We start from the raw sequence: 26,250 nt of genomic DNA on the forward strand, positions 1-26,250 counted from the left end.
AAATGTCATGCTGAACGATAACAAAGCACGTACTGTATAGTGTTGCCAGATCAAAGTGTGAAAGGTGAAGTTAATTTTGTATTTTATTACAAGGAAAGTAATAAAATGGGAGATTTTCAAAATTTTCATTGTTGATTTGTTGTGACAATTTAAATGTTAGCTGTAAAATGTAACAGCCGTATCTGTTAAACTTTCATAGAACGTCTCTCAGATGACATTTAGCTAAGTAGGCTTATAAATTTAAATTGCCTTTAAATGAACAAACTTAAATTCTTATCTATAATCATTTTTCCACTAGTTCTTAACAAAACGATGTTAGTGTCAGGTAACGTTAACGAATCTTAAAATTTAGCACAACATTCTACTACATTTTATGCATATCAAGTGTTTTCTGACATTTTAAACTCTGTAAACATATCGCACAGAAAAAGATTTGCTAGAGCTCATGCATATCTGTCCAATCATCTTGCACCTACAGAAAAGGATATAATGTTACAATAATTGTTCATGTAGTGTACCTCATCTTATGGTACTTAAAAATCAGCAGAGATGTAATCACTCATCGGTGAACCCTTATCACTTTTAGAATATTTTCACTTAAAAACCGTTCTTGACTTCGGTCAAAAATAAGTTTCTTCAAGATCTATTGTGTTGTATCAGGTTTAATACACTTTTTAGTGCCAGTTTTGTATTGGAACCTTATGTATTGAATGTTATTAAGTCATTGATAAACTTAAACAATTTCAAAGGTCAAAATTAAAGAGGTGACAACGGTATTTCAATGATATGTCAAAATACATTTTAAAGTTACAATAAGTGATCTTTAAACGCCGCCATGGAGTCGTTTAAGCTAAGGGGCCTTTAAGAAACGTAACTTAAGTGACATTGATTATAGAAATCGTTTTCGCACTTAAGTTTTGCTTAAAGGTATATTAAAGTTAGGATGGCTTTAAAATTGTTTTATAGATATGGCTGTAAGTGATTGATCAGCATGTTTCTAAAATCTTTGACATTTAAAAGCGTGAGCAAATGTTTGTTTGTCAACAACGAAACAAGCGGTTTAAAATGTCAATCAGTTTTTGTTTTGAAAGCCTCAACTTAACGTCATTTTTGACATTCAATCTTCCGAATAAAGTTCTGAATACAAACATTTAAATATGGTAACACTGTGAATGAATAAAGAAGATAGTACTGATGTTTTTCTTTCAATACAAGCATTATGCAGCATAGAATGCTTTTCAAGAGAAAATTTCAAAACTTGCTTGGTTCGAGTGAGTTGTTGAGGGCCAAACAAATATCCTCTGCTTACTTCCAAGTACACATCGCTCGCAAAGAAAAAATTAAAAAAAATAAAGTGCAAAAAGTGGTGGAATGAGAAGGGAGGTTTTGACAGTCAGCCATTTCAGTTTCAATCATCAATGCAATAAAGGTACGACTACATAGCAGCAGTAATGCAAAATGGCAATGCATATACAGTTATATTCGCGTTTAGTATGTGTATAGGTACTTAGACGTCGTCGTCGTTGTCGTTCTCAATACACAGTACACTGTACACACACTTACACATGAAATTTAAATTTATTTTTTCATTTTCCTATAAAGCTATGGATGCCATTTTCGATTTCATGAAATCAGAATTTATTTTTGAATTGCAAAGCGAATGAGTGCTTCTTCTTGGGGGCTTAAGGATATGTACATATTGTGTACTGTATAGTGTGCTGTACAGTGTATAGGCACCTTTAGTGGAATATAGTTTGCGGTGAAGTCTTTTGTTACGTGCGAGGCCTAACACCTTTGGTAATTAAAGACATAAGAAAAACACAAAAAACAGCTTTGTTTTTTCAAAGGAGGGAAAATGTAAGCATTCATTTCCAAATGATACAAAATACCAAAGTACTTTTAATAATGAATGACCTTTTCGAAAAATATACAAAGTTGGTTTATAAATATCATGGAAAAGGTAAAGTTGTTGTGCTTTATTTTAATTAAAAATCGATAAGTTTTATTTCAAGTTAAGAATAGTTAGTATTTGGATTTCAGCCAAAAAAGTAAAAAAACTTTGCAAATGAAATTTAAATACACAATTATGAAAAAACGAGAAGGACGTCTGTCATATTTAAGCTTTTTATGACAGTTCTTCTTTTTTTATTTTCAATCGAAAAGATTTATGCAGACAATAAATTATTTTTCGAAAATAGAATAAACTCTGAAATTATGAGTTCATTTTTAGCACATTTAAAAACAAAAAAACGTTTTCAATAATAAACAGGAAAATGTTGAAAGTAGATACAAGGATTAGCAAAGATATGCGATATTTTCGTTCCATTAAAATTAAGTGGCAGTTTGAAGAGATTTCACTTAAGTACTAAAGATTTTAATCCACCAAATCAAATTTTATCATGTTTCAAAAAGTTTTAAATTAAATTATATTTTCTATTCTATGTAAATTAATAAATAAAAGAAACATTAGTGCATATAGCAAAAGCTAATAGAAATAGCTGTTCAAAATTTACTTAAGTCGGGAATATTTATGGCATGATTATTAATTTGCATTTCTATTTCTTTTTACGATCAATTGAAGGAGTTACAAACGTAATATTGTTAAAAAGTACCTTTAATTGGTAAAACTTTACTAAGCGCATTTTGACTGATGAAGTACTTTTCATTTGAGTCTTCACAATTTTAAACTTCCAGTGTGGTAGCACCTTTAACATAATGACCAAACTGTCAATGCTAATACTTTTAGTAAATATTAATTTTTAACCATGGAAAAGCCAATGAAAAAAACTTTCAATTTTCAATAATAAAGAGCATTTTTTGAAAACGACTTCGTTAACAACTAACTATCGTAGATGCTAATTTTTGTAACGTTATAGTAATTGAACATAGCTACTAACAAATATTGTAACCTTGTTTCTTTAGTGAATTATGGGGACTATAGACATTTATAAAATGTAGTTTCAAAAAGATGCGACCCACACTGATAACTTCCCATCTCGTCTGTCGATTTGTCTTGCTTAAATGTTTGTTCGTTTTCGTGTTGGGTTAAAGAAGTTGTCCGTTAAATTATTTTTAAAAATTTTAAAATGACCAAAAAAAGTTTGAAGACAATATTTTTAATTTTTGAAAAGCTATTAAGTCAAAAGCAAATTTATTTCCAAGTTTTAGTATTGTCTTCTATTTTAGGTTTTTATTTTTTTTGTGAAAAAACTGTCAAAAAGATTTTTCTCAAAATTTTACTGAATGTTGACAACAAAATTTTTAAAAGATACAAGTAGTTTAAAGCCAATATCTCAAAGTTTTAAAAAGATATTTAAGTGAAAAATCAATTTTTACCACTTCGTTGCACACAATTGTTTTGAAGATGAAATCATATTTTAGTCGTAAAATTTTCAAGGTGACAATTTTTTTTCAGTTTTTTTGAGTTTTAAAAAAACCGTTAATTGGATTTTTTCCAAAAATGTATTTAATTTGTATTACGTTACAATTTATAATATAAAATTTAATTCAAGTCTCTAGCGTCATTGGTTCATGAGATATTTAGGTTTAACCAAAATGTTCACCTTTTTTTAAACTGCCACGCAATTTTCTTGAGAGCCCTATCTGCATCTTTCTGCATTATTATCGGTATAACTACATTTGTTTGAGGTCGATATCTCTACTGGTTCTTGAGCTATAGAAAACGAAAAATCGTCACGAACGTACGGATGTATGAACGTATGTATACACGCACACACAGACATCTTTCTAAAAATCTTTTATTTCGACTCTAGGGACCTTGAAACGTCGAGAAATGTCAAAATTTTCAATTAGATAAATCGGACCCATTACAATAACTTCCTATGGGAAGTTAACAAGACGACGACACAGTACTCCCTTTTGGACAGCTGTCACTTTGGCAGTTACTTTTGAATCGGCCATATTTTTACATTTGACAAGTAAGAACTACGTCATAGGTTTTCTAAAACGTATAGAAATTATTTTGAAAATACTACAAAAGATTTGAAAATTATGAAGGCAAAGTTGACAAAACTAATGTACTTTTAAATCATCGTGAAGTGTCTTGCAAGTCGGCATTTGTGAAACTTGGGAAAGAATTTAAACTGTTGGGATATGTTGACGGGAAGAATTGAAGCTTTGTGAGTCGCTTAAGGGCAACTTAGAATATTGACGACTAGCGGCCCATCCCGGCTTTGCACTGGCAGACATAAATAGGTACAGATATTGAATCACTAAATTAGAAACAAATTTATTGCTTATCTTAAAGCTTCCCTGTACACTACGTTGGCTCTGGTATTTGTATGTAGGTGGCAACAAAACGTATTGATTTTCAGGAGTTCCTACTAGAGAGAAAGTGCCACAACCAACTATGGAAAAAGTTTGCCCCTAGAATTTATTTATTGTCAGGGCAAAAGATATTTTTAAAGGGAACTGTAACGTTTTAAAAGATATGAGCGAATCAGTTGGTATCAACGGGATCCGCGGAACATGTGCGAGCTGACCGGCCGCGGGACCCGTAATGATAGTTGCTATAATCAAATTTTCTCTTATTTTCTTTGATCAATAGCCTTGTACCTATTTTCAAAAAAAATAATAATAAAAATGTGTTTAAAAAAAATCTAAATATTCAGTTTCGCTTGCGTCTACTGCGTAAGGACCCAGCTACCCAGTAATAATAAAAAAGAAATTATTCAAGTTCAAAGAGATAGTTCTGAAAAGAACTTTGACAAATATTATGAAAAAGTGTGATTCCTAATACTAAAATTAAGAAGCTCTGAAAATAACTTTTTAAGTGAAACATAAAAATGTGTTAAAAAAACTGTAAATAGCCAATGTCTTTTGCGATGAAAGACATTTTATCCCTAATTTGTTTACACCTTTGGTTGGTTCTAATAGGAATTTCCAAATTTCTATAGTAATCTAGTACTAAATAAAGCCTATGTTACTCAGCGATAATGCAGCTTTCTAATGAAAAAGAATTATTAAAATCGGTCCAGTACTTTTTTAGTTTATTCGTTACATACAAAAATACAAATCTTTCCTCTTTATAATATTAGTGGAAAAAACACGGATTTGTGGATTCCTTTGGAATTAACAACTTCGCAAAAAACATTACACCATTTCTATAGAATGATGCGTAAAGGCTTTTAAAAGTTTGTTAACTAAGACGGTTGATCAAAACCAACGTCTATACGTCGCTGTCTCGTATCTTCAACAAATTGATCCATGAAATGCACCAAAATGTTTCGTGATTTCATCAAAAATTCATCTTGAGACTCAATTAACCTCGGAAGTCGTTCTAATAGTAGAATTTTGTGTAATTAGGTTTCGTTAAATACAAGAGTGACTGTAGAGAAACAACTCCATTCTCAATTTGGGTGTGATTAAACCCTACTGATTTGAAAATGAGGCTGTTTCAGCTGTTGCTGTGAATGGATTGTGCTACTGAGCTATGATTAAAGATTTTGTATGGAGAAAATTGAAAGTTATTGATGTAGAAGACCTTTGTTTTTAATCGGAATAATGCAAAAAAGTTTCGTGAATGTGTTATTTGTGGTAGGTGATCACAATTAGCCACCCAAATCTTGTGATTTAACACATTTCTATGCAAATAATCTACAATCGATTTAGTGCCTTAAAGGTGAAATAATTCTTGAAGTTATCGAGAACATGCAGCCGAATCGATCGAGTTGGTCATGGAGAACTTTCTGAGAAGAATATGATGCCGCATCATGACATCGTTACTTCATAAAATACATTCATGTCTCTAAAAAAAAATACTAGCTTTTATATATTTAAAAATCTAACTCGAAAACCTTGTATCCAAGTTAGCGAGCTGCGCACGAAACAGACAAACAACATTGAATTGCAAATTCGAAACTATCAAAGTTTTAAATGACAAATTAAAGAATTATTAAACTGTTCGACAAGGTTGAATTCCTGGCAATCAAATTGCACTTTTTCAATGGGTTTTGATGGCGTTAATTAAAATCTAGCTTTAAAATTATAGTATAACGTCAGGTTTTTGAGATGTTACTTTTTGAAATTCGAAAAAAAAATGTTATAAGGCTCATTTAGTATTTTTTAAAAATAAAATTCGTGATGGTTCTTCGAACCTTTAATCCCTTTCTTCAATATTCAGTTTAAATATTTATTTTATTTCCTTTAATATTTGAAATATGAGCTGATAGATTTCAACTGTCTTACAAAAATCCCAAAGAAACGCTTAGCCAATTGTGCTTAAAACAATTTTCTACAAAAAAAAGCAAAATGGTTTAAAAGCTGCTAACTCTTGTCTATCGGCTGTTCAAGTCTTTGATTTCGTGCAGAATTTGTACACTTTTTTCACAGCCAATACAGAGCGGCATCGAATTCTGATAGGAGGCCATTTTTAGTCTTGAAAAAGCTCAGCGACACTCGTTGGTCTTGTCGAGCTGAAGCTATGACAGCCTTAGTCAACGGCTATTCAGATATCGAAGAAGCTCTACCCAGCATATTTTCCAATAAAGAGCAAAAAGACATCGCGAGGAATGAAGCAACGAATCTTCTGCAGAAGATGAGTGACCTCGAAACCGCTTTGCTTGCAACATTTCGGAACGATATCTTTGAGCGATTCAACGCTACAAACAATAAGTTGCAAGATCCGAAAATGGTTCTTGAATCGGCAATGCGTGCACTATAATCATTGAAATCATTCGTGGAATCCAAACGAAATGATTTTGATAAATACGAGGAAGCAGCCAAAAAAAATATTCCATAATGAATATGTACAATCACGGACCCGCACCAGGACGGGAAATGTGAAGTTGAATCCGCTCGATTACGGGAAAGCACAAGACGCAAATCTGTCACCCAAGGAAAAATACAAAGTATCCGCCTTCATCCCAGTAATTGACCAGCTATCCGTTTCTCTTACTGAAAGATTGCATGCCTATGAAGCTGTTCGTTCGAGATTTGGATTCCTGAATCATATCGAGAAGATGGATGCTGAAAATTTGCACGCTGGCAGCAGAGGCTATGGTGAAAGTGTATCCGGATGATTAACATTACATTTCACACTACTCAGCACATAAATGTAAAGAGTAGAGAACACAGCACTTTGAGCGACTAGACTATGTAAGGTAATAACAACACAAGACATAAATACAAGACAGAAGGACAGAAGAAGATGATTTAGGCCCTAGTCTTGGTTATGAATTGGTTAAATTTGTGTCTTTGATTGACTCATACAAAAGGAAAATCGCCGGAACTATTTTACTACAAAAATCTCGGAAATCAAAATTTCAAAGCTACATTCCCAAATCTCGAAATTGCATTGGGAATGTATTTGGTTTTGATGGTAACAAATTGCACTAGAGAACGCTCATTTTTAAAATGAAAATTATAAAAAATAGGCTTCGAACCACGATGGGCGAAAACCGTCCATCGAATCTTTCTCTAATGAGTATTGACAGCGATTTACTTTGAGAACTCGATTTCAACGAAATCATCAACGATTTTTCGGCGAAAAAAGCTGAAAGGTTCCGTTCGTTAACCCTAAAATTTTATTTCAGATAATTCTTTTTCCGTTTATATTAATTGTTTAATACAAAAGAAATTTACTTAAAACTCGAGTTAAAAAAAATGGTTTACTTCATTTTGAAAATAATTTGGGGCGAGGGAGCCTAGACTCCTTTATTGCCCCGAGGCCTCTAAATCTCCAAATCCGTCCCTGATTATTTTAAAATAATATAAAAATACTGTTGAAAACGTAAAATTTTTTTAAATGTGAGCAAAAAGTTAAAATCGAAGTTCGGCATCGCTAAAAGCACTAAAAATAAACTCCAAGAGTTAAATTAAATTAAACAATTAATGAGAATTTTTAGAATCTAAGAAAGAGACTTAAATTGACAAGGATTTTTTAAAATCATGTTTCGTTGTCTTTAGCGTTTTTGAGTTTTAAAATTAAATTGGGTGGCGCAACAGTCCGTTGTGAACCAAGGCCTAGTGACTTACAACTCTCAACCATTCCTGTGTGCGAGTACTGTTGTCAGGAATGGAATGGAGGTTACATATTTTAAAAACCTGCTGTTATAAAAACATTTTAAGGTAAGATTCGAATTAAGAACAATTCAATCCTTTAGAAAAGTATTGTTTAGTGTGATAGAAACAAAAACGTAATCTTTTCAATCATCGCTATAATTCTTTTGGTACAAAAAATCTCCTTTTCAAAGATAAGTGTTTGTGTTTCTCAAATAAAGGAAACGGTTATTACAAACTGACCACCTAACAACTTTTCAATTCTGTTGAATATTTATTCTCGGTATTTGCTGTTGACAGTTTTGCTTTTAATTGATCTTTTCTAAATGCGTGTCCATTTCTGACACATTTTAAAAATTATGAACATTGATCGCTTTCAGCATTTTTCCATCAAATTATCGAAACTAACTCACATTCTCAAAACTGAATCTCAATTTTGTGTAATTATCCTCTTATAAGACTCAGCACCTTTTCTATATTAATTGATCAAAATACCCTTCGTCACTGTAAATTAAAATTATTCATATCTATGTTCCACTGCGACTCTGCGTGACTGCAAAAAATCTATCTATGGTATTTGCTAATTGCTTCTAAATTGCTCTAGTATCTACAAATACATAACAAGAATATACTTTATAGAGCTTCTGACACGACGGGAAAAAGAAAGATATAGATTATAATTTATTCCTCTAACAACCACAAATTACCTCTAGATAATTTATATGGAATAAGATACAAAAATAAACTTTCATATAATATGGAAGGAATAAAACTTGTTCTATCACCAATTAACTCTCTCAAATCCTCAATATACAAACCAGATTTATGAAAAATATACAAAATAAACAGAACAGAAATAAACTCCTTTAAGAAATCAACCTATTCTAAATAAAATATCTTGAACTAATATTTATACTAGCTCCAGCGCAGCGCGGCTATTCGATGCGTCCAGCGTCCTACATCAATTTTGCAAAGATTCAAATGCAAATGCAAATGTAGTTTGTTTTCCTTTTTTGTACGATGTACAAAATTTTCCTAGGATTCAATTTTTAAAATAAATATTTACTCAACTGCCATTGCAATTGCAATCGAAATCGCATCATGTGCTGCCAATTTATTATTATTTAACTTGGACTCTATGTGTGTGCAAAAACACCACGCACTCTAAAATGTAAACGCTGCACAACATTCAAATTCCACTGACAGCGGTCCACACCCACTCTCAATCTAGGGCATTTGTTTCGTTCCTGTACACAGTGAATAAGTACATTGAACCAAAGAACAAAATCTCCCTCTTGTGGACGAGTGTAGAATCAGAATTTACAGCCAACCAGCGATGCTGTAAATTGACAGTAAAGTCCAATGCAACTACGCTACCGACGCGACGCACAGCAAAAGAACTGTTTGTATAGAAGAAACTTACAAATTACATTCAATTGAGATAACTTATGTGGAATTCCAAGAAATTATGAAGATAAACAATTTAAGTGAAGTGAAGTGAAACTAACCACATTCGGTCTTGAGGGACATAAAGAAAGAAGAAGCTTTTATTTTTCTTTATTTCAAAAACTCATAAGATCACTCCAGGGATGTAATAGAGGGAAGATATTTTTTTAATATTGTTTTACCAATTTGTGTTAAATGTTTACCCTTTTGTATAATTTTTGTTAAAGATGCTTAGAATTACTAAGTTTGTTTTTTGTTTTAATATTTGTATTATTATTTATTCACATAACTCTTTGGTTAGTTTTTTATTTATAGTACAATTTCATAACAATTGACCTTAAGAAAACCTTGTGATAAGGCTGATAGGGCCCAATAAGTTTATACTACTGATAACAGACAATGATAATAATTTTAATCACTCTTCAATTTTCTTTACACAAACGAGTTGTGTTTTATTTCTGTAGTTATCTCACTAATCACGTCACTTTTGTGTGTCACTTGATTATTATTATCATTTATTTTCTTCCACAAAAAGATTATATTTTTTATTTTTGTGTACAAACTTAAAAATTTTGTTAAAAACAAAATAAAAATAAATAAATATTCGCGTACCGTGAAGAATCTACATCCTAAATGTATATTTTGTAGAATTCTTTTCTCTCCCGATTTAAAAAACAAACACAATTCAAGGAGACTTTTTAACTGCGTGATGTTCTTTGGAACACTCTCCGTTTGTATCTGCTCTGGATTTAATTTTGTACAAATGTATCTCACGCCGCGACTACGAAGACGACGACGACGGGATGCTGTTTTGTTGCTCGCATTTGTTCGATTAATAAATAATACAAATACAGCACGCGCACTAGAGTATCTATGGCGAGTACAGCGCTCTGCCTTATACAAAAAGATACATCCACATACACTTTGTGCTCAGAGATTCGATTCGATTTAAATAAAAACAACCCATGCGGGTGTTTTTCTTCTTCTTCTTAAAAGATACAAAATCCATCTATCCACAGAAGCACACAGAAGCAAAACAAAAAGTATCTATGAGGAGATGCTATGTGATGATAAAAGTTAACAACTTAAATGTGTCTGTGTTTCGAGGCAGAATTATTTATGATAAAAATATATATTTATTTTCTTTTTGTTAATTCACCGACTTGACTTTATATGAATCCGAATGTATACCGGCTCTCGTGAGTTGTGCGTTTGGCCGCGACAAAATTACACTAAACGAGGGTGTTTTCCTTTCGGTAGAGCTATGCCAGAGCCTAACCGACATACTTAGTACATTTGATATTATCGTCAATATTATAGGGTGATTCATGTATGATGGTGAAGTATGCTATAATAAAAATTGTTTTGTTTTCTTTCTACACGGACAAAAATATTTTTGAAATTCGTTTCATCAATTCGTTGTTGGCTTGACGAAAATTTAATTCAATTAACGAAAATACAAAAATCTTCATTTTGAGAAGAAATCTTTGTACATTTTTTGACCAATTTTGGGAGTCTCTTTAGGTAAAAGTTTCATCCATTTATGACAACAAATCATAGACTTCAACGAAAACCTTCGTAAATGTATGGATTTAGATTTATTTGAGTTTATTATTTGTGAATAACTATGTTCGATCTTTGATCGTTCAGCACGGTTTTACTTTTTTATAAAACTCGCTAAAAATTTTATTGACTCATTTAAAAGCAAAATACTAATTGGACTGTATTTGTACTGACTTTAGTAAGGCGCTTGAAGTACGATCATATCGAGTTTAGCTTGTCAAAGCTGGGAAGATGGGTTTTAGTAAACATATCATAAAATATCTTCAATCTTATTTAAAGGATAGATCATACTATGTACTTTTCAATGATTGCGAATCAAACAAGTTTAAAGTTAACTCTGGAGTTCCACAATGTAGTCCTTTAGGTCCTCTACTCTTTATTTTATTTATAAACAAATAAACGTATGTATGTGTTGAAACACTCATTAGTGCCTTATTAATGCCGACGATGTTGATCTTACTCTTTTTGAGATTGTTTGTGTTCGTAATTGTTTGCTTTTTAGCGTTGATAAACTAAGAGCTTGGTTTTTGACATTAGTTCGGTCAATTTTCGAATAGACTTATCAGGTCTGGGCACTAAATTATTAAATTGATAATTACTCGTGTTAAATGTAAACAACTCTGTTAACTGTAAACTCTTGGCACTAAATTATTAAATCGACAATTACTAGTGTTAAATGTAAACAACTCTGTAAACCTAGTACTTAGCTGGTTTAAATAAATAAATAATTCAAATTCGACTTCAAAATAACTCAATCCCTTAAGGTTTTTTGGATATCACTTTTTTGAATTCGAAAAAAATGGATTTTTGAAGCTATTCTTATTCTTCATGAAACAGTATAGTTCTGTTCAATAAAATTCCCGAAGGTTTTCTAAATCTATAAAAGATCCTATCTTCAATATTTAATGATTCAATTTTTATAACTTGTAAGATTTCACTAAACGGTTCTTATCGAATCCGTCACTTGTTGTTTTTGAAATATGTACATTAAAACAATATTACAATAATGTTTGTAATTGATATTCTTTAAATGTAAGATAACTAAAATTGACAAATTTACTACAAAACGTATTTTCTAAACCACGAGACCATTATTTCCCAGATTTCTTAAGCCGTTTACTAACATGAAGACCCATACAGGGATAGGATTTTATGAGCTTAAGAGAGAAAAGGTTTTGTTGTTTGTAATATATAAATAAAGAAGAGTGGCAAAACTTTCTATGTGTTGTACTCGAAAATGGTTTACGTAACTTGCGTCGCTCACGGTGTAAATAGAGTTTGTGAAAGCATACGCAGTCACTACTCTAAAATTGACGCCTTCGTGTCAAACTTGAAAAAAGTATTTCTGAAGAGTCCATCTCGAATTGTTTTTTTTAAGGATATGAAATCTGAATTGCCACTGCCACTGCCTAAACCTGTAAGCTTGTTTGAAACTGAATTTGAAGTCGTATTTTTGAATTAACATTTAAACTAGGTTTTAACTCGCTATGGTACTTGGTTAGAGGCAGCATATTATGCGGATTATTTTGCTTGGATCAAAAAAATCGTCAACGCCCTCCAAGATGATGCAAGCTGTGTTGCATTTGTAAAAAAAATGATTGAAGATGAAGAACTGCAATCGCAGTTGGCGTACATTAAAGTCAATTTTGGGTTTTTAGTCGATTCGAAAAAACTTATTTTCTAAGACCTACAAAAACAGGCATATTTGAGAGTCTATATCTACTTATAATTTAACTAACAATATTCTCATCAAGGAGCATCAATTGGCTAAATTTAAAAAAGCAAAAGGGCCCATTGCAGAGGAAGTCTTGAAGAAGTTTACTGCCCTTTTCAACGGAAACACAGGGCTAAAATCGATTGAGCAGATAAATTCTGTAATAAATGGCGACTTGGAATCCAAACTTTCAGGAAACATTAAAGTGAATAATGTTGAAAGTTTAAGACGGGATTAACTCGTTTCAGCTGAAGTTGAGAGATTATTAAGCTCCTTCACAGCCCTTCTAAGGGACAGCCGAAGAAGATTGCTACCTGTGATCTTTAAAAAACTCTTGGTAATCCAATGCTACTATAATTAAAAGTATTTTTTTTGTTCATTTTTCTAGTATTTTTTAATAAATGCTTTGTCTTTGCCTTTTTAAGTGTTTTGTTAAAAGGTTTCTAAAAAGATATAAACTATACCTAGCAGACAAAATGTTGACCTTTCCAAAATCATAATACTATTTGTTGTCAAAAACTATGTTGTGTTTTACCTAAGCATTAAGAGCAAAATTATAAACAACTTATTGTTAAGTGTTCAAGAACTTACTTGTTAGCAATTTGATATATATTTAGCAATTTAGGAATTTACTAAGGGAGTCTAAAATTTTAAACCTTTCTTTTCGTTTTGCTAATTGGCTTTTATTAACAAACGAGAATCCAAACATGTCTAAAAAAAGAGACGGTTCGTGAAAATACTCTTAAACAAAGCAAAGCTTAAACAGACCTATCATTTGAGATTCCCAACTGTTGACAGGACCATTCCTTTCGCTGCTCTTATAAAAATAATTGTACATGTGGATTAAGTAAATTGCTAAAAGGTAAAGTAGCCATTCCGTAATTTTAACTTGAGCTAATTGTTAAGCTTAGTAAATTGCTCAGAATGGCTTCAAAATTTTATTAAATCGTTTAAAATTGTGCGCTCCTGTTTTTGATTGTATTTAACATTTTTAAAGTTTTATTTTAAAAACTTGATTTGACTATAAAAGTAGAATAGCGCTTAACCAAAATCGAGAGATCGGTTCTACCAACTTTGACACATTGAATAGAAACAATGGACTGTTATAAAGCAGTCTTAAATTTTACATCAAGCTTCCTGTTCGCTTTAGATCGAAAATATCGTCAGCTCGAGCTCTACACTCGAATAGATCTATTTTCTATTTTGTCGCGCTTTGACACCTGACTGCATTGTCAAGCCAACTTAATCGCTTAAAAATAACTATTTTGTTTATGGTACAGAAGAAAAACCTCCATTTTTATAAATATTTCATTTAAGTTTGTCATTATTTTATGAAAACATTTCGTCACTTGATGAAAATTTTCATTTAATGAAATATTTTCTTCATAGATTAATGAATCATCTTTAATTTAACGTAAAAATTCATTAATAGTTGAAGACTTTAAAAAAGTTTTCAATTAATTCGTCTTTTCGTGAATTTTTGTATAATTTACGAAAGAAAGTAATTGAATCTATAACTTTTTTCGTTAACAACATAAACTCTTCTCATAACTTTATCAATTTTTTAAAAGATAGAAATATTTCTTTAGCATATAAATGAAAAGTAATGAAAATATGCCTGCAGTTAAAGGAAAAATTCGTTATCTTCAAAATGTAAATTACGTTAGGCTATAAACTTTTCATTAAATTAACGAAAAAATACGTTATCTGATGAATTTATTGCATTGATTCAAGGAAAGGAATCATAAGCTAAAGAATCTTTTTCCCTTCATTCATTTAACAATGTTAAAAAATCAAAGATTAATTAATTCTGTTAATTTATTGAATAAACAATTTTATAAATTAATAAAGAAAATGGTAAACCGTTGAAAAATTCTTAAAAATAAGAAATTTCGTCAATAAAGCGAAAGTTTCGTTATTTGATACAGCGCTACTTAAATTTATCATTGGATTGAAATTAATTAAATGCTCATTGGGTCAACGAGGATTTTAGTTAAATCAACATAAACATTTTGTTCAGTGTAGATTGTACCCTCTTTTAGCAGTACTCGTATTAGTATATGGGCTATAGAGCTACCCTCTTCATTATTGTCGAATGTTTGATATCAATGGATGGTGTGTTTTTTGGAATTCAATGAATATGTTGTATTAGGGATGGTTTGTTAGATAAGGTCCTCGAAATTGATTGATGCTTTGGTATGTTGGAGGTCTCAATAAATCCCAGATGGTATGTCAATGTCAGTATGGTCATATAGAAAAATCCACATGTAGGCATATCCACCACCGCAAAGAACGGAAGGAAGACAAGTTCGTCGTAGCCGCCTCCCTCGTGTATCCTCTATCCACTTGAATTGAAAACACTTGAAAAATGCAGTTTTGATATGAAATTACATAATAGACCATAAGAAATATTGGTTTTTCTATAATGGTTCTTTCGGTGCTTTATCAATTATGGTTTAGCCACGGGACGAAAACGGAGACGGAGACCGGGACCCGGAACGGCTGGCTTGCATTCCTATGTGGATGTGGCGCATGTGCACTATATCTTATTTCAAATCAGAGGGCAATAATTGGGGCAGTTCTTTTTAGTTTCTTTGTTTCTTGTTTATGGCTTGAGTTCCTCTTGAAGCTATAGTTTTTAGTTTAATTTTTTTTCCGAAAAATGTGGTCTTGAGAATGCATTTTATGTCAGAGAAAGAGACTGGGGGGATTAATGAAGTATGGAATTAAACCACTTTGGTTCATTAAATTTCGTTGCACTTACATTTTATAAAAATATGTATAGTATGTGCAATTGAAAAAATGTTATGGGGTGTTGGTTTATTTATTGAAGAGGATTATGGGTTTGACAGACAATCTATATCGTTATAGTTATGTGAGAGACTATTAATGGCCCGACATAGTCAAAGGATTTATAATGTTTAAGGAGAAGTATATGCGGACAAATTTTAAAATCACTTCAAATAAATCGTTAGTGGATTCTAAAAGAGATATATCAAGTGCTTGATTGATTTTAAAATGTATACAGGAAATGTGATTTAAAGTCCTTTTTAAAGATCAATTTATTAAGTCGGAACATGAAAGATGAATTTTACGTAAGTAACCAAGTGACTGCGGATATTTAACATTAAGTTTACACTTAAAAAAAAGTAGTTTTCGTAAGAGAATGAAACTGCTATTTCGAACATTTTATTTGCTTCAGCGAAGACATGCAATTTTTCGTTCAATGAGACCTTTATCTCGATTGCCCATTTTTAAAGTTGATATAAAATCATTTAATTAAAGATTTTCATAACTTTATGAAAAACAACTTTTAGGAGAAAACTTCGTCAAAATTGACTTTTGATTCCCTCCACAATCTATTTACCGGATCCTGTAATCGATGTGATTTTTTAACATTTTCCAACCAAAAGAGAGATCAGAAGCCGAAAATGCATAATTTGTATTTAAAATGTTGCGACATCTAAGCCCTGCAGAACTTTACTGATACTTTATTCCTCCGAATCAGGATTTATTAAGGTTTGTCCAAACCAAAGAAAAATTGCAGGACTTATTTTTTTAAAAAACCTTACAAGTTTGAAACTGTTTCTGATAGTTTTTTTTTCGTATTGAGCCTTTGAAAAACATTTTACTTATTAAAATCATATCTTGAAATGAAAAAAGACTTACAAACACACCTTTTTAATAAAAAAAAGTGGCGTTTTGCAAGATATGCAGGTGTTCAAATTTTAGATTGTATTTTTCATTGATTCGAATGGACGTATTATGGCTGAAACACAAACACGCTTCAGTTTCGGCTTCACCTGACGTTTACCAGTTCAGCCATAGGAATTCAATGCATGCTATCACAATGAAGTTTCGACCTCACATTTCAGTTGACAATCGTAAGGAAGTGTCATTCAAAGCATCCTTAAAGCAGGCCCAACGTAACGGAGACAAAGCCGAAGCTTAGGCGTGTTTGTGTTTCAGCCATTAATGATTTGCGTCATACAATTACCTGCAAAGTCCCTTAAAGCGACTAGCACTCTTACGAGTACTACGATGACGAATGTACAACATATTTTCCACTTTTATTTTGAACATAGTTTCCTGAAACTTATCAATAAAATGGTGTTTATTCTAAAAAAATAAACAAAGATAAACGTTTTCATGCTTCTTTAACTTAAAGTTGTATTTGGATAAGTATGAACTCTTCAACAAAATTTCGGCTAGAATCTTACTACGGATGGGTTTTTGACGTTTATACGAGTCTAGAATGGATCTTTTGTGATTTCTTTCTCAAATGTTGGTACGATTGATATTGCATTTGTATCTCGATGACTGTGTTCGTTGAGTAGTTGTGCATTTGGAATCATGTGTTTTCCATTGGGACAAAAATCAATCTGTTACTGTTGATATTATTTAGTTTTGTTAATAAAAATGGACTCTTATTTCGCAAGAGAAAACAATAGAAAAGATAAATAAGTTTGACTATTTTTCTCCAAAGGTTTATCTTAGTTAAGATTAAATAAATCTTATTGGTGTTTCCACCGCACAAAAAAATTTAAAAATGATTATGTTTGACAGCACTTTCTAAAATGCAAATGGTGTTCGATGTGTGAAGTGGAAGTGAGATGTTAATGTAGTAGTCTGCGAACAAACCCCCTTTTTAAAGTTTTTGTTTTATGTCAAATTGTTTGTTTTAAACTTTGAAATCGACTATCACATTACAAAGACGTATTTTCTTGATTTTGGTAGCCATCAACTTTCAAAAATCAGCTTACATGATTTCACCCCTGGTCTTAATTTTGCTATTTTCTTTTTGAAATTGTTTGATAAATTATTCTGGCAAATATTCAATTGTATCAACTTTCAAATATAAAAACCGGACTACTGTGGATCGTTGTTTTTGCAATTTCTCACTGTATTTTAATATGGAATACCAAAAAAAACACGGGTATTAATTAAATTTACGAAAAAATACTTAAAATAAAAATAATAATAATATTTCCGAAAACCTAGTTCATTTCTTTGTTATAAAGGTTAATGATTTTATATTTTGTAAAAGGTTTTTTTTTATTAAAGAGTAAAACAATTCAAAAGACTAAACTACACGATCATCCACAACTTGAAATCTTGAGATCATAGGCATCTGAAAGACACGTTTAAAATGAAATATAATTTGAAAAATAATTCATAAAAAGAATGAAGAGCAGTGGTCCAAGATGGTTACCTTGCGGTACACCAGAAGAGTTTTTAACTTCACTTGATAGTAAAGTGGATGTCAGTGCTCAAAAACGCTGAGCATTGCGACAGAAGCGAAGAAGATGGGTTAAGTGGTCAATGAGGACAAGACCAAGTATATGCTGTCATCAAAAAAGGACATTTAACAACAATGTCTTGGACAAAACATCACCATGAACAGCTATAACTTTGAGGCAGTTAAGGACGTTGTCTACCTAGGCACCGCTATAAACACAGACAAAGACACCAGCGCTGAAATCAAACAAAGAATAACTCTTACAATTCGCTGCTTCTTTGGACTTAGAAGGCAATTGAGAAGTAAAGTCCTCTCTCGAGCATCTAAAGCACCATCTTCATCATCCCGGTTTCATTTATGGCGCTGAGGTCTAGACCCTTTCAGAGAAAATAAGAAAGTCTTAGGATGTTCCGGGAGAAAAATTCTTCGAATGAATATGCATAGATGGAGAATGGAGGAGGGTATATAACGACGAACTGAAAGGGCTGTACAGCGACACTGACCTAGTTAACAGCATTAAAGTCCAATGGCTTATATGGGTATTTCATGTAGAGCGACATCAACGCTTCAGCCCGGAAAAGGAAGACCGCACTCAGGTGGGCGAAGACCTCAACCAACTTTGAGTGCGAAACTGGAGACAGCTAGCTAGGGACCAAACTGTTGGTTGAGGCCCAGGTACGCCCGGTCTGTAGCGCCACCTTAAGTATGTAAGTAAATAAGTGATAATACATCACCAGTTTCAACATTTTTACAACGTCCGAGTAAATAGCTTTTAATCCAACTTAGGAGATTAGAGTGAAGCCCAAACAACTCAAACTCTTTAAAAAGAACATTGTGTTGCACCTGATCAAAAGGTAAAGATAACTTCGACTTGGAATCGGTTTTCTAAAGAACCAAGGCAGTAATTTGTAAATATTATTATAAATTTTATAAAGCTTCGAAATGTCATTTCGAACTTAATTATAAAGCTTAATTTTAATAATCTCTTATATACTTATGGGATTGCCTAAAGTATAGCAAAAGGTCTATAATTTTCTACAGTTGCTCTAGATGCAGATTTCAGATAACGTTACTTTATAAACCTGCTCAATTGAGTCTTCCAATGGTATTAAAACAGCAACCAAACTAAGTTAATGTAAGTTTGAACAAGTCCAGGATTGAAGTATCGTCAACCATTTTGACTGAATTTTCATTTTTTTAAACGCAAATGATATTTTTTGAAAAACAGATTTTAATTTTTTTCAATAAAAAAGTCATTATGAATATCTGTTTTCTATTTTCCAACACAATGAGTCACATTTCATAAATAAATTTGAACTGCTGTATTCCATAATGTGAATCACACCTCAGTAAATGCAAATTGTTGGATATATAATTCTACTTAACCGATAAGAAATGTGTAACAGAAAACTGAAATTCCAACTTAATGACTTGTTTTGAAAATCGACTTCAATACCCATACCTATGTGTATATACGGATACGCCTGCAATAAAGGTGTAGTTTTTATGTGTAAGATAGTATGAATAGGTTAAAAACACCTTAAATGCATTTTAAAACGATAAGACCTTTTCTATTGTGAGGTAAAAAGTGTTTTCAAGAAGCTATAATTGTAGATATAAGTTTTGTTATTGAATATAGACTTATACTATATAAGGGCATTATTCTTGTTTTCAACGAATAATAGAATTGGTGAAAAATTAAGAACACAACGAACTCATTTAAAATGTAATTATCAGAACATTTGGTGTTTTAGATTAAAAACTGGTTCAGGAATAGATAAATTACCACAATTTAAGTTTTAAGTGTTATTTTTTTTAATTTGAATTCATGCTGTTGTTGTTTATTTTTTGTAATTTAAATGCATAACAATATAAAAACAATTAATAGAAACAACACTTAATAAATATTCATGGTTGTACACCTCTGTCCAGTTTTTTTTTATTTTCAAATGCTGGAGAGCTTTCAATTAACTTTAAATGGAAACATTTAATTCAAAAACTATTAAGCTCCAAGTAATCTCTCGTAAAATTCAGTTAAAAGTTAGAATTTGAATGATATCTATTGAGCAATGACACATCAGTAGTAAAGTTGGTACTTTGGTAGCCTTTTAAAAAACAAACACAGTTTGACAGCTGTCAGTTTTAGGTCAGAAATATAAAGCAGTGTTTTAATTAACAACTGTTGTTAAAACATTTTGCTTGAGAGCTTTGAATTCACATTAGATGGACAAATTGTATTCAAAAACTATTGTTAAGCTCCAACTAATCTCTCAAAAGATTTAATAAAAAGTTCGAACTAAAAATATATTTGTTAAAAAATGACACATCCAGTTAATAAAAATGAAGACGGCAGACGGGTGATTTAATCTTAAAAATTTGTCTGCATCAAAACACCTTGTGACAATAGATTTGTCAGATTTTGCTGTCCTAGTGCCCGATTACACGAGATGTTTTTTCGGTTGTTTTCTCTTTCGTCTATTTGACAGATCGGGTGAGGGGTGAAGAAACGTAGGGGGAAAAAAGTCGTGAAAAGAGGCCTGTATGGATTTGTATGGACTTTTTTTGGTTGAACTTTGACGTTTATGCTTTGACAACCAATAAAAAAAAAATGCATAATTTACATCTATAAGTTCAGTTGCTAGTAAACACATAGCAGCTGCTGAGCTAGCTAATAAGCAAGAAATAATTTTATTAGTATTATCTTCCATAAATTTGATTTATTTTTCACTAAATTATTGCCACAGAAATCCAATTATAATTTAAAGGTACTTTCTGATTATTACTGCCCGGACAACCAAACAAAATTAAATTCTTCCCCCACATTTTTTTCAGAAACGTCAAAAAGAGGAATAACGAAAGGAACGAAAAAAGGAAAGGTGTAATCACGAGGGTAGGTACCTGTCAAAAAGACGAAAAACCATCCCGTGTAATCAAGGTCCTAAAATGTTCACCAGATAAGAATTTGCCGCCTTTTCAGTAGAAAAGTGTTGTTACTTTGGTAGCCATTTAAAAAACAAGCACAATTTGACAGCTGTCAGTTTTTGGTCAGAAAAATAAAGCAGTGTTTTAATTTTTTAACAATTGTTGTTAAAACATTTGTTGTCCTAAAATGTTCACCAGATAAGAATTATTTAGGAAGCTCTATACAAAGTGAAAACTACTAACTATTTGACAGCTGTTAGTTTTAGGCCAGAAAAATACAGCAGTGTTTTCATTGTTTAACCATATTTCAGAAAAGAATATAAATTTGGCATTCATTTACTCTCATTTGGTGGAAAGAATAATTTTCTAAATGGCGGAAATATCAGATCACCCTATGTCAAAAAAGTCACATATTCAGAGAAGACGATTTATCTTTTGTTTTTAACGAAGACAAAATTGCACTCTCTCTCTTTCTCTGTTGCTCTCGCATTTATCACTCTTTATCTCTCATGACGCGTAAATAATTAAAGAATTTAATCTCTCTAAGTGTTATGGCGTCTGTACATATAGAAAAAGTATTCCAAAGAATTCATCAGAAACAACATGCCAAACCAAATCGACTAAAAGCTCTATATGATTGCAACTTCAAACACAACCCCCAAGAGTGACGTTAACCAAAAGTAAAGTACAAATCATCTGTTTATGTCAAACATAATACACAAAATCCATACAAATTCCTTCAGGTAAACTCTGACATACAAAACTAACAGAAAAATCGTATGTTTTTTGTGTTCTACAAAAATTTACAGATTGCGTACAGCGTATGAAACACAATTTTTGAACCATTGCCAATTATATTATAAACGCTGAATAGCTGAAACGAGGAGAGTAGAACAGCCTTCTTATACAAAATGCTAGAAAAGTCCGACAACAACAACGAAAACGAAAACGACGACGACTATATTATGATGATGGGGCATCAAAAGCGGGTGCTGTCAAGTCAGCATCTTTTCCTCTGTTTTTTTTATGTTCGCTTTTATCCGTTTCCATAGTCAACCCCCTCTGTGAGCAAAATTAAATAAAAAAGAAAATGATACAGTACACACTAAGAATGCTAAATGACATGGTACTCAAAGAGAAGACAAGACAATTTGTTTTGTAGCCCCAATCCCACACAATATACAATACACCACACACACGGATGCCACATAGCGGCTGTTTCGTGTAGCTTTGTACACATCTGACATCTAACGTGACCAAAGTTAGTTTTTGAAGATTTTATATTTATACGAATGCTTCAAAAATTCGCCACTGGAGTGCTAAAAGATTGCCTCCACTGACGTCGCTCGTCGTCGACCATGGCAAATCAAGTGGGATTGCATGAGGCTACTGTTTTTCTAAAAAGGCTTGTTGGGATTAGGGTGACCAGGCGAATTTATATTTTGTATTCTAACAACCCAAGAGTTTTGAACACTTTTTGACATAGCCTACTTTGAAAAAAGATTATATCTATTAACAACCATTTTGTCTTTTTTTGTCATTTCCTTCAAAAACTGAAGACAACAATTATGACAGAGCTGCCAAATGAAACGTCGCGTCGGTAGTTTCAATTGGACATATAAAAATGGACATTGTACAAGAACACTTGAAGGCCATTGTTAAGTTATCCACATCGAAGGCACCATGTAAACTGACCATCAAGAGCACATACCTACTCGTACATTGTAAGTTTTCTTCCAATCCAATGGGTTTTCTACAACAAGGAAAAAAAAGACCGGCTACTCTAAAGGACTATTCAAATGAGAACGAATGCAAAAATTTGATTTAAAAAACTTATAAACCTAATTTCTGGGAAAATTGTAAATAAAAAGGTACAAATATAACTTTAGTTTATCTGAAAGTAGTAAAATTAGCGTCTTCATTACCAAAAGAAGAGAAATTCAAGAGAACAAATTGTTAGTCGCAAATTGCAATCTGATTGTAGCGAGCTGTCAAACTCAATTCGCATTCCACATACTTTCCACACTTTATAAAATAAAATATTCGAGCGTCTGAACCTAAACATTGCATTCTAGTCTTTGAGGTTTATCCATAATGAAAAATAAAATCCATGTAAAAGAAATGTCATGGTGGACGATTTTTCTTTTATTTGTTTATCGCTCTCATGTGAACAGTCCTTAAATCCAACAAAAGTCAAATTTAACCAGCACTGAAAATTGTCAAATGGACAGACGCACTATATTATCGATCGATTACGAAACTACATTATCAATCCACCATACATTTGTGTGCAGTGGTTTTTTATTCAATAGGTCAGTTTATGAATATGTCTAAGTTAGAAAATTGTTACGAGTTTTAATAAATACATTTTTAATCGTTAATCATGATGAAGTATATTACTTAGTTGAAGTTTATTAATTATCATCTATTTTAGCAAATGAACCTACCTATTGTTTAAAAGTTCTTGAATTTCCTTAATCGAATACGGTCACCTACACCTACCCTATAGCCTCACTTACTTATGGCAAATGTCAGATAAAAATAGAAATTCTGCAAAACATGGGGTTGGATTATATGTATGTATTATTAAAGAAAAAACAAACTAAACAAAACAAATAAAAATTATATCATCAAGTTGAGTGATTACTGTGTGCATGGGTTAAATTGTTAAAGAATCATTGGACCACAGCAGCTTAACGTTCCAGGGCATCGGATTAATTCAACTTAATATGGCTTTATTTTTGTTGCCTTTACACATGTACATATCCTATGCATCAAATGAATCGACTGGAAAAAAAAAAGAATCATACTAAATTTGCTAATTCATTTCTATGGAATTATTATTTAATATGACGATGGATATAATCTTCTTGAATTTCAAAAAATAAAACTTATTTTATTTGCAATTAATCAATTTATTGATTGACATTTAATATGTTGGCGACTTATGATGCGAATTTTTTCTTTTATTTTTATAGGTGACAGAAATAATATGAGAGATGACATAATATGATTATAAATGGCGGTGTTCATAGGTGCAGGAAATTATTTTTATATTGAAAGTTATATACAGCTCAGCTTGGCAAGTGTCAAATAGCAGTTTTTTTTTCTTTTCGACAAATATTGATTGATTTATTGAAAATGCTGTTATGGTAGGTTGTTTGAATTTTATAGTAAACATGAAAATAGTTGTTTCAAAGTGAGCAGAATTATATGTTAAAAAAAAGTCAGGAAGAAGTCGCTGCAAATAAATAATTTAACAGTGGGAGATTTTTACAAGGCATGCTCTAAAAAGTTAAGAGACATTTTATAAATTGCTTTGAAGTAATTTAGATGATAAACCTCAGAAATTGACAGATTTTCCCTAAGGAGAACAGAGTCGAACTAAAACAACATAAACAAAGAAAATTGATTTAAAATTTAATACTAAACTAAATAAACTCACTTTTGTTTTTATTTGGTAAAATGAATGGTACCGATTTTGACAAAACCACTATCTTAAATAGAATATTGCCCCTTAATTCCTCGCTGGTGTAGACTTACGATTAAACGCAGTCTTATAGGAAATATCTTGAGTTATAAAGGCAGCCAATCAACATTTATTAGCATTTCTCGATTAACATACTGACTTTGTAAAAGAATGAAATCTTTTGTGAATACAATCTTTTATGAATTCAATCATTGATTTAAGATTTCATGAATTCATTTTAAGTCTTTACAATCAATTATAGTTTCAACATATTTTTTCGTGGACTTTAGGTTAATTCAACTTTCTTGGGAGCTTTAGGTTAGTTCAAAGAAACACTACAAATTAATACCCGAAGTCTCAAATGGTTCCAATCAATTGAGCTGGTCAAATTATTTGTTGGAAAAAAATGGCAGTTTTCGTGGCTGACATGACATACAATTTCAAACCTTAACAGTAACATTTTCATACATTTTGACACATTTTTTGTGTGTCAAAAACAAAACCTTCATCACTGAAGATGATAGGTTGAAACAACATGAGAGCATTCATTTTCCAGTCAACTGCATTCATTGACCCCAAACTTTGACAAATTTTCAAATTTGGAACTGTACTTCAAATAGTAGAAATGTGCATTCAAGAGGACACAAGCGTCCACAGGTTTTCTCAAAACCCACATCTGTCTATCAACTTCTTCTCTCACCTCCTCGTGGTGAACATCGGGTGCCTAGTACCTCAACTGGAGATTGGGTTCTAACCCTAGTGAAAAGCTGTTGGGCGCAGCAAACGAGAGAGGGGGAGAGCTGTTTCCACTAAGGCATCTCTCCTTATCCAGACGGCAGGGGACGAATTCTCGAGATGGAATCAACGGTGGCGTCTACAGTTCCAGTAAAGTTGAACTACTTAGTGAACACCTTACAGGGCTTCTTCGACATATTCGGAGCCCAGGCCTGTAAGGAGCGGTTTATCCGGCCCCCGTCCTTGGAGTTATACTAAGGATCTGGCCCTCCAGTTTGGGGCTTGTGCCGTCGGGGCGACTTCCTGGCCAAGTAAAAACATCGTAGTTGCGAAGCACCAACAAGCCTCGGATACAGACGGATTTACTATTGACAACCTAACCAAACGAATTAAGGACAACGAACTTCGGATATGCACGTGGAATGTTAGGTTCTTTAACAGACCACTTGCGGCCGAAGAATTAGCGGAGGCCCTTGACTGCTATTAAGCAGACATCAATGCCATCGAGGAAATACGAGGATGGGATGGGCTGGGCAATAAGCGGATAAAAAACTTCGATATTTCCTATGGTGACTGCTACTACGAAAACCAACAGCGCTTATTTGGACGCGGCTTTGTCATTGGAGCCAGACTTAGGCAAGAAGTCTTGAGCTATAGGATCATCAATGAGCGCCTCATGACCATACCCATCAAGGATAAATTCGGCAACATTAGCTTGATATGCGCGCACGCCCCCACATTCAGGATTAAGGCACATAGATTTCGCCGCGGTGCGAAACGCCATGGTAGCCAGTACGCGTTTTCCACACCTCAACATCCAAAAAGGAACTTGGAGTTCTCCAGATCAAACTACCGTCAACCAGATTGACCATATTGCGATCGACGCCAGACACGCTTATAGCATCATGGATGTCCGAACTTTCCGAACTCGTTGTAGCCAAGGTAGTACTTCAGGTTTCCAGACCCAAGGCAAAACAGGGAGGTGCTTGGAGAAGGAACCACGTCAAACGGCTACAATCGCCAGAGATCGCCAAATCCTTTTCCGCTCGAGTTAAAAGTAACCTCTCTCGAAGTTCTCTGCCGCCAACACAATGTATTGAAAACTAGTGGCTACATTGCCAAGATGCAATCAAAGAAGCCGCC

The 26,250-nt window shown here is 32.5% G+C and overlaps 1 protein-coding gene across 8 annotated transcripts in view; it reads right to left on the reverse strand.

The window, feature by feature from the left end:
- The window catches only part of LOC129954080 (M-phase inducer phosphatase), an 80,179-nt gene that overhangs the window by 46,400 nt on the left and 7,529 nt on the right, over positions 1 to 26,250 (reverse strand). The window contains exon 1 of one of the 8 annotated variants that reach the window (XM_056067750.1): positions 9,648 to 10,564. The exons of 3 other annotated variants lie outside the window; for them this stretch is intronic. The gene's annotated coding sequence lies outside the window, so the exon portion shown is untranslated. Of the gene's footprint in view, positions 1 to 9,647; positions 10,565 to 26,250 lie in introns of those variants that run through there. 4 more of the 8 variants (XM_056067746.1, XM_056067745.1, XM_056067742.1 and 1 more) reach the window with 4 other exon arrangements.

The sequence above is a fragment of the Eupeodes corollae genome, chromosome 1, assembly GCF_945859685.1.
Source record: "Eupeodes corollae chromosome 1, idEupCoro1.1, whole genome shotgun sequence".
In the NCBI taxonomy this organism is placed as follows: domain Eukaryota; kingdom Metazoa; phylum Arthropoda; class Insecta; order Diptera; family Syrphidae; genus Eupeodes; species Eupeodes corollae.